The sequence below is a fragment of the Hoplias malabaricus genome, chromosome 3, assembly GCF_029633855.1.
Source record: "Hoplias malabaricus isolate fHopMal1 chromosome 3, fHopMal1.hap1, whole genome shotgun sequence".
Classification (NCBI taxonomy): Eukaryota; Metazoa; Chordata; class Actinopteri; order Characiformes; family Erythrinidae; genus Hoplias; species Hoplias malabaricus.
In genome coordinates, this window is record NC_089802.1 from 64,563,554 (window position 1) to 64,573,848 (window position 10,295).

Genomic DNA, 10,295 nt, shown 5'->3' on the forward strand with positions numbered 1-10,295 from the left:
CTATAAAGACCTCACAGCTCACAGTGCATGTCAGAGCAAATGAGGATCATGAGGTCGAAGAAACTGCCCAAGGAGCTCAGAGACAGAATTGTGGCAAGGCACAGATGTGGCCAAGGTTACAAAAGAATTTCTGCAGCACTCAAGGTTCTTAAGGGCACAGTGACCTCCATAATCCTTAAATGGAGGAAGTTTGGGCAACCAGAACACTTCCTATACCTGGCCATCCAGCCAAACTGGACAATCGTGGGAAAAGAGTCTTGGTGAAAGAGGTAAAGAAGAACCCAAAGATCACTGTGGCTGAGCTCCAGAGATGCAGTAGGGAGATGGGAGAATGTTCCACAAAGTCAACTATCACTGCAACCCTCCACCAGTCGGGGCTTTATGGCAGAGTGGCAATACATATGAAAGCCCACATAGAGTTTGCCAAAAAAACACATGAAGGACTCCCAGACTATGAGAAATAAGATTCTCTGGTCTGATGAGATGAAGATTGAACTTCTTGGTGTTAATTCTAAGCCTTATGTGTGAAGAAAACCAGGCACTACTCATCACCTGCCCAATACAATTCCAACAGTGAAACATGGTGGTGACAGCATCATGCTATGGGGGTGTTTTTCAGCTGCAGGGACAGGACAACTGGTTGCAACTGAAGGAACAATGAATGCGGCCAAGTACAGAGATATCCTGGACCTCAGACTGGGCCGAAGGTTCACCTTCCAACAAGACAATGACCCTAAGCACACAGCTAAAATAACAAAGGAGTGGCTTCGGAACAACTCCGTGACCGTTCTTGACTGGCCCAGCCCGAGCCCTGACCTAAACCCAATTGAGCATCTCTGGAGAGACCTGAAAATGGCTGTCCACCAACGTTCACCATCCAACCTGACAGAACAGGAAAGGATCTGCAAGGAAGAATGGCAGAGGATCCCCAAATCCAGGTGTGAAAAACTTGTTGCATCATTCCCAAGAAGACTCCTAGCTGTACTAGCTCAAAAGGGTGCTTCCACTCAATACTGACCAAAGGGTCTAGATACTTATGATCATGTCTAATTTCAGGTTTTCTTTTTTAATAAATTTGAAACAATTTCTACATTTCTGTTTTTTTCTGTCAAGATATTTTCTGGAGTAGTGAGTGTACATTAAAGAAAAATAAAATGATTTTTTTTTATTTTAGCAAATGGCTGCAATGCAACAAAGACTGAAATATTTAAAGGGGTCTGAATACTTTCCATACCCACTGATATGATGATAGTGATGATGATGAAAAGCAAGGTGTAAACACCCCAAGATCCATTGTAATCAGATTATGATCAAACAACTCAAACCACATTCTGAAATTGTCAGATGTCATCCACATTTAACACATTGTTTTAAAAAATGGGATGTTCACTGGTGAAATGCATTGTTTGAGGGGTAACACTTGTGCTGTTTTGCAGCAGATCAGGGGACAGATTTTCTACAGATATACTTAAATAACTGTTGCCATGCACAAAGGACAGAATATATTGTCAGAATCCAGTCAATGTATATTTAGATATGATTCAGATACAAAAGACATGTTAATGCTAGGTGTAAACAGGCTTGTGTGGGTAAAAGTAAGCATGTGTTTCCTCCAAGATATGAAACCAGGAACTATTTATTATCTAACTGTTGTTAATGTTATTCCACAAACAGGAAGAGAGCGTCAACTGGCCAGATCTGTCATGTCGGCAGGCTGCACAAACATTGATGAGGGGCCACTGTACCCCTGATAGTTAACTCTAGGTTCCCTGGCCTTGGATGGCTGAGGCAGTACCAGGGATTAAACTGGTAATCCCCTGATAATAGGACCATCTTGAGTTTGATTAAGCTACCCTGGCCAATTCTGGCTAAGGTTCAGAACATTATTTGTGCACATTTATTTCTATGTATATCCTTTTGAGAGAGAGGGAAAGCAAGATAACATGGGCATGGTTGATGCCTTTCAAAAATCATTCATTATCAATCACCGCAGAAGTTCTTGGCAGAGTCCATCAGAGATTTGTTTTTGTGTGTTTAATTTTTCATGTTTGAAGTGATATGGTTCTTTTCTAAGATGTTTTTGGCCCCATGAGTAATGCTGAGAAACATCACATGTGACAATATAACAGGAAACAGAATATTGTCATGGCCGTGCAGGGAGGACGAGGAGACGGACGTAAACGCAAGGAAGTTTTATTAAACATAGATAGACTCAAAATAAACACGGGTAGATACACAGGAACTAGAGAAGACTAAACTACGAATTATCCAGAGACAGAAAGTAGACAGCCATGAACTGGGGTAGACATGTGAGACACACAAAAGGGAGTAACACACATCTGCGCACACAACACCAGACAAGGGAGCACTGAAACAAAGGGACTATATAGGAAGGCAAACGAGGAACACCTGAAGACAATAATGAGACAGAGGCAGGACTAAGGTGGGACTGGGGCGGAGACAGGAACAACAACAAAACAAAGCCATGTGACGAGACGAGACGAGGGCGTGACAAATATTAGCTAATCTGATAAAAACCAAATTATATACAAGCTGTGGGGGAAAAATTTTTTTAAACCTATTTCAAATATTAACCCGTCTGATATACACGTTTCTCTTTAACAAAATACCCAGGCTTTGTTGCACTCAAACAGTTATCTGCAAAAATAGACAAAAGTGAAAGTTTAAACCTGGGAACATGTCCTAACCAGAATTTTTCAAAATGTAATTTATATAAAGCCTTCTGAAACAAGTTTAAATAAAATGCTTGTGGAAACCTGCTCATAAAATTTCATCTGAAACCAAGTGCATAGAAAATATTTTTGTATACATTTGCTGAAGTAACATCTTCTGATTCATCCGAATGCTTTAAATTAGATGTTGGAACATAGCTGTGAAGATTGCACACAGACATGTGAGCATAACTGATGTTAGGTGCTGATATTAGATATAATGCTCATTCCAAAGACAATGGATATTGCGTCAGTATTGCAGATGCAATTCCACTGCCCCACACCCCAATAATGGGTAGCTTTATAACACTTTAGATGAATTGGTACTAAGCATAATTACATTTGGCTCATGTGCAAATGCTCCAGGCCACACTATCCAATGGGCCAATAATATTTTATGATGCTTCTAAAAGATGTACATATTATTTCACTCCTTATAAAAGGACTACTTACAATTGCAGATATAGTGCATAATACCGACATTTTTTCAAGCTTATCTATAAGAGGATCTATAAGAGCATTTTGACAGCTGAGATAATGGAAAAATAACTAAAACCCTGGATTTTTTCCTGATACAGAGAGAATGCTGTGTCATAGCAGGTTATTAAGAGGAATCGTATTATTAAGAGAAGTATTCAACATAATATGCAACAAGTTTTTATTTTATATTTGGAATGATGAAGCATAAGGTTTTCAGTTTAACAGTGTTACTACGCAATCTAGGTGTCACGCCCTCGTCCTGTCATGTCTGTTTTCCCGACCATGTGCTTGTTCTCAGCACATGGCTCTTTGTTGTTGCCCTAGTCCCGCCTTTGTTCCGCCTCCTTGTCCGTCCTCCTCATTATCTGTCCAGGTGTATCTTGTCTGTGTCTTGTATTTAAGTTCCCTTGTGTCTCTCCTGTTTGTCGAATGTTTCACCTTTGTTTTGCTCTTTACCAGTGTTTTGTCAGGTTCCAAGTCAAAGTCGTGTTATGTCTTACTCTTTCCAAAGTCATTTTGTAATGTTTTGTTATGTGCATAGTCATGTCATGTTGTTCTTTCCCTCTCTAAGTCAAGTTGTTTTTTTAAATTCCTAGTCTTGCTGGTTCCTCAATTCGTATCTGCCCTCGAGTCCGTTTGTGTTTGTTTTGTTTCTTTGTTTTATTATATTAAAGTATCTGTGTTGTAGCAAGTGCGTACGCTTCCGTCAGTCCGCTCCGTGATCCCTGACATTAGGGTTGAGCTGTAACAGAATGAGGTGTGTGTTAGGATTAATGTATGGGAAATTAATAACTAACAGAGATGAGAACGTGGACAAAAAAAAATGTGTACGAAAAGGACACAAATGGAAAAATAGAATAGATAATGAATAGAATATATATTGTAGATGTGATATGTACAAAGAGACAAACACCAGTGAACTTCAGGATGGCTTTATGCTGACAAAAATAACAAACACCCCACCTAACTCACCCACAGACAATTCTAATTTTCCTAAGTGAAAATAAAAGGAAACAAAAGACAATGTCTTACCTCACTCCCTAGGTATACTCAAAAAGACACACAAAACCCATTCCCAAAGCAAACGGCAGCCACACGGCTGTCTAGCAGAATACACATAGACGTATTTGTGATTCCCGCCGAGATGACGTACAGGAAATGTTGACAGACTGGATGGTGGAATGGAGTCAGGACGCTGAACATGGACTGGAACATGGAACGTACTCTAGATGGATGAGCAAACACACAAACTGGAACAGACTGCAGAGAAAAAATACACATAAATAGCACAGCGTAACAAAGGGCCCAGTTTAGAATTGAACAATTCTTTGCCAACTTTGGTATGTGGCAAGATCCAATGAGGAACACACACTGAAATGTATTCTAAAAATATTAGTAGTTATACATTTAAATACCTTGCAATACAGGCATAATGCAGCTGTTTTATTTCCATCTCATATTCATGGATTCTAATTCAATGAAGCCTTTCATTCTCTAACTGTGACCTGTTGATTTTACCTCTGCAACACATTCCAAAAATGTTGGGAGAGGGCAAAAAAGATTGGTAAATATGTGTAATGCAAAAAAAAAAAAATCTAATAAGTTTAATATGCAACAGGTCAGTGGCATGACTTGGTTAAAAATAGCAGGCTGAGTTTTTCTGAAGTAAAGATGTGCAGGGGGTTGCCATTCTGTGATAGACTGCCCATGAAAATAGTGCAACAATTCAAGAATAAAGTTTCTCAACTTAATTAAAAACAGCAATGTTTCTGCAGTGGAAATCTCGGTATGGACTCAGAACATGGGTGTTCCTAGCCCCAATAGTCCAAGCATCCCTAAAAATAAGAGGAAAAGTCTCTTTTTATAAAATGTAAGTTTGTCTCTCATAAGCTGTAAAAATATTATTAATTCATTCATTATCTGTAACCGCTTATCCAGTTCAGGGTCGCAGTGGGTCCAGAGCCGACCTGGAATCATTGCTTTATTCTTTCTATGCTTTATCCCTCAGTCAGTACCAATACATTATCACTAACAGCATGCTTACCTAACTGAATCACACATTATTCTTTATGTAATTAATGTTAGATAGAAGTTAGATATGACTTTTTTCTAGAAGGCTAATGTTGCACCTAGCTAATTATCAATCAAGCACTGTACACTGTTTGAACTGGATAGAGAAGAGAGCTGTTGTACCACTGGAAGAGCAAATGTACAAGTTTAGTATCGTCTGTATATGTATTAGGTCATTAATGTTATAGAATTAGAATGAAAGAACAGAAGACATGATGAGTTAAATAATTCCCACCAAACTCTTAATATGTCTTGTGTGTGTGTGTGGTCAGACATTGATATTCAATTATATTTCAAGAAAAAACAACCAGGTTCAGATGACAGAGAAAAGTGAAATTAATGTGGCTTTTTTGCCCACAGTAGGGTGACCAGATGTCCTAAAAAATAATTAATAGTCCTAAATTCTGAACTCGTTTTTCGTTAACAGTAACTGATTTAGCTGTAGAATAGCTCATAAAAACAGGCTGAAAGGAGAGTTGTCTGTATATTGTAGGGAAATTACCTATTTTCTAGGTGCTGAGTGCTGATCACACCCATGCATGGTTTTTGCACTCTTAATGAGTGACACAGAAGCAATAATAGAGGTGTATTCCCTCAGTTGCAGTAGAACTTGAGTACACCACATTTGTAGGACACTGGAGATTGCTCTGTTAGTCACCTTGACTGTTCCTGTGGTTTGCTTTATCCTTTATTTGCTTTTTACTATTTATCCACAAGTTGTGTTGTGTGAGTATATATAAAGTATGTGATATTACTGTTATGTTTGTAATTGATATAGCCTGGTTAGCAATTAGTCAGCCTTGCAGTCAGTGAGCCTATCTGCTCTCTAGCATACTCATTACCCAATGATTAGATGATGCTGTTCTGTTGCTACGGCCATATATAGTCAACATCTATTGCCCTATATATTTGAGCATTTCTGCAATATGGAGAAATGAATAAATTGCAAATTAGGTTGTGGGTTGATATGCCATTTATAGTGTTTTTTTCTGTGGTACTGCCCTCATATGGTCATTTAGGTTCATGTTATAGAAACATTTCATTCCAATGCTGTCAGTTTGTGTGGTCATATTGTACTGTAATGTTGTTTTACTGAAGTATTTATGTTGTATCCACTGTATTTCTTATTGTAGAACCACACATTGTTACAACTACTAAATAAACCAGTTGACTTCACTGGAATCTGCAGTGCATTATTTATCCTTCAAATAAGGCGACATTTAACAGTTCTGACAGATTGTCTGCAGTGTTTCGAGTTGATCTGAACCACATTTCTCATACACAACTATTCAATTGGTCCCTTGAGCCGGATCAGTGAATCACTGCAGAGACAATGTCATATTCTGAAACAGAAGTTATTGTTGTCAGACCAAAGCGAAAACTAAGGCCACCTGCATATTTAGCAGACTATGAAGTCCCAGAATTGGTTCCAATGAAGGGGATAGATCCATTTGCACTCCTAGAACAGAGCAATGCAGGATTCGTTTCTAGAGCATCCACACTGGTGTGCTAGTGCCAGCAGGATGGCCAATCGCAACAGCAGTAAGAGCGGTGTCTCACTCTGGAAGACATGCAGATGGGTTGGTCAGACAGGATGTCCATGTGGACAGAAATAAAATGAGGCAATGAGGAGTTATGGAAATTTGTCTGAAATTTTAACAGGATTACAGGAACTAAAACAGGAAAATGCTGCCCAGAAACAAAAAGTGCAGCTGTTGAGTGATGAAAGGGGATCACCCCATAGACCAACAACTCTGATACCTGCCCACATGCATCAATGGAGCACAACCAGTCAGCCTCCTCAGTCTCAACATAAGCTCCCTCCCAAACAGATTGAGCTGCTAACTAAGCAGCTGGGAAGCTTCAGTCTTTCACCAAGACGAGGTGAGTTGACACCCGGTTCTGTTGATTCTCCAGACAGAGGCTTCAGTCAGCCTCTCTTTCTTGAAACTCCATTAAGTGCGGTGGCTGCACACAGTGAAGAAAGAATCTGTAGCATAAGAACAGTATTTGTATTATTTACGCTTCATTGTGGTTATTAATTATTGATTATTGTTATAATTATTATTATTATTATTCCTACTGTGGGGAATAATAATAATAATATTCTATTATAAATTTTGTTATAATTTCCCAGCTACAATATGGGTTTATCTCAGGATTTTCAGAGTCTTCTTTATGAACAAACTTTACACACACACACAATATCAAAATTCAAATCATAACGTATAATTTCTTGGAATAAACAATAATCACTCATCATCATAGTACAATTATTAAAACTTCATAGACTAGATTAAATCATGTGAAATCCCTCCTATGAGTCTTAATAATGATAATATGAAAATGATATCCGTTATGTATGACTAAATATGATCGAACTCTAAGGTAGGTTAACTAATACTCAAAGTGGATTTTTATCAAGGGACTAGTTAGTAGAAAATCTGAAAATGAGATCTGAGGCTTACTATGATGTTGTCTCACCAATCGAAGGACACAGCGGATCTGTTTAGTTGAAGATGATCCAGACCTTGACTCAGTCCTGCACCACAGTGCAATGAGGATGATGTCAGGAGGGACCGCTTCCTTTGCGTTCTCCTCAACAGGAATGGCATAGTCAAGGTTCCTTTTCCAGGTGAGCAGATGACGAGCAGTTTACTTTGCAGCTGGCAGGTCAATTACCTCATTTATCAGTTTGGGGTTTTAAGTCTTGAATTTCTATGTTACATATTAACTAATCTCAGATGTGATTCCATATTCTGGCCAAGAAATAATTTTCAAACACTTTAATCAGTTTTAGAAAAAAAAAAAAAACACTGTAATGGGCAATAATAGAAAACCAAAAAATAAATTGCAACTGACTCTGACTGAGTTAATTCCTGAAAAGGCTTAAATATATGGAGCTCAGTATGACTAAGTTTAAGCTTAAATCAAAGAAGTGGTCAGAGCGTCCACTTTACAGATCCCAGGTGTGTCCTTTCCTGAGCGAGCAAGATTAGCTGTGTGTTTTGGATCATTATCCTGTTGCAAGACACATGACCTGTGATTGAGACCAAGCTTTCTGACACTGGGCAACACACTTCTCTCTAGAATCCTTTGATAGTCTTGGGATTTCATTGTACCTGCACAGATTCAAGACACCCTGTGCCAGATGCAGCAAATCAGCCCCAGGACATAACAGAGCCTCCTCAATGTTTCACAGTAGGGACAGTGTTCTTTTCTTGATATTATTCATTTTTTCCGCCTGTGAACATAGAGCTGATGTGCCTTGGCAAAAAGATCCAATTTTTCTCATCCGTCCATAGGACATTCTGCCAGAAGCTTTGTGGCTTGCCAACATGTAGTTTGGCAAATTCCAGCCTGGCTTTTTTTATGATTTGTTTTCAACAAGGGTGTCCTCCTGGGTCATCTCCCATGAAGTCCACTTTGGCTCAAACAACGACGGATGGTGTGATCTGACACTGATGTTCCTTGAGCTTGAAGTTCACCTTTAATCTCTTTATGGGTTTTCTGGGCTCTTTTGTTACCATTCGTATTTTCCGTCACTTTGATTTGTCATCAATTTTCCTCCTGCAGCCATGTCCAGGGTGGTTGGCTACAGTCCCATGGATTTTAAATTTCTGAATAATATGTGCAACTGTAGTCACAAGAACATCAAGCTGCCATCAATTTACCTTTAACATGCTTGTCAATAATATTTTTTCTCATCGTCTGAGACAAGTCTTTCCTTTGCTTCCTCTGGTCCATGTTGAGTGTGGTACACATCATGACACCAAAGAGCAGAGTGACTAGCTGTAGCCCTGTATATAGGCCCACTGATTGTTCACAAGGTTGTAGGCGTCTGTGATGCTAATTAGTGGACACACTTTGATTTAACATGTCCCTTTGGTCACATTATTTTCAGGGGTACCATCATTTATGTCCAGGCCTGTTTAATGACTTTACTTTTTAAAATAATTCTGTTGAACCTTGGTTCAAATTCAGTGTCAGATTTTCATTTGTTCATTTTCATAGAATTTTTATCTATTATTACTTTTGTCAGATTCAACTTATTTCTGTGATCATTGTGGGTTTTTCTTTCATTAACCAAGGGGTACCAACAATTTTGTCCATGTGTGTAGGCAGAATCCTACTAGAACCCAGCATTAACAACATATTTCAAGCAATAGATATGTTCGGGCGCCATTATGGGAAAATTGATGATGAATGCTAACGGGGGATCTTGGGAATCAACATACATTGGAATGGCGTTACTCAAAGTGTATGCTAGGTGGGCCTGGAGATCAGTGACTACTTCTCGAGTGACTGTAACTAGAATTTCCTGTACCAAGGATAGGGGAACCAGATAGGAGGGAATCCTTCCCATGGCTAAGTTGTCCACAGAGAAGCTGACTTCTTGTAGCATATCATACAATAGCATATTCAAAAGTTGGATATAGGCATGGTCAATTTGTACTACCGAAAGCAAGGTTTTCACCATCTGGATAGTTTTGTAGGTTAACAGTGTTGACGGCAGACATTCCAAGGCTTGGTAGGGATCCAACGGTTGAGGCCGCCATTAGCAATACAATGAAACCTATGAAACATTGAGATCACTTATTAGAACCACTTAATTTGGTCTTTGTTACAGTGAAATTTTGCAGCTGGTGGAGCATGTGAGCTACGTCAGCTTCTGCATGACTTGTAGATTCCCTGGTACACCTGGCTCTGCTTAACCCATTTGCAGTTGATGGTTACAGGGAGGGTTTTCCTACATGCTGCTGCAGGGTTCAACCGTACAAATACCCTCTGGGTATGTAGGTGACAGATAGTGATTAACTGTCCTGGCTGGTCCTTCAATATGATTCCTGAGTCAGGACCTGGTTCAATTACTTCAGGAAGTATGGTGGTTCCCAAGGAGCCGATGATCAGAGAATGAGCAGTCAGCCCATCCTAACAGAAATAATGCTCATGATTAGATTAGGATAATTACAGTGATTATCACTATACTCCACATTTGATGAATGTGTTATA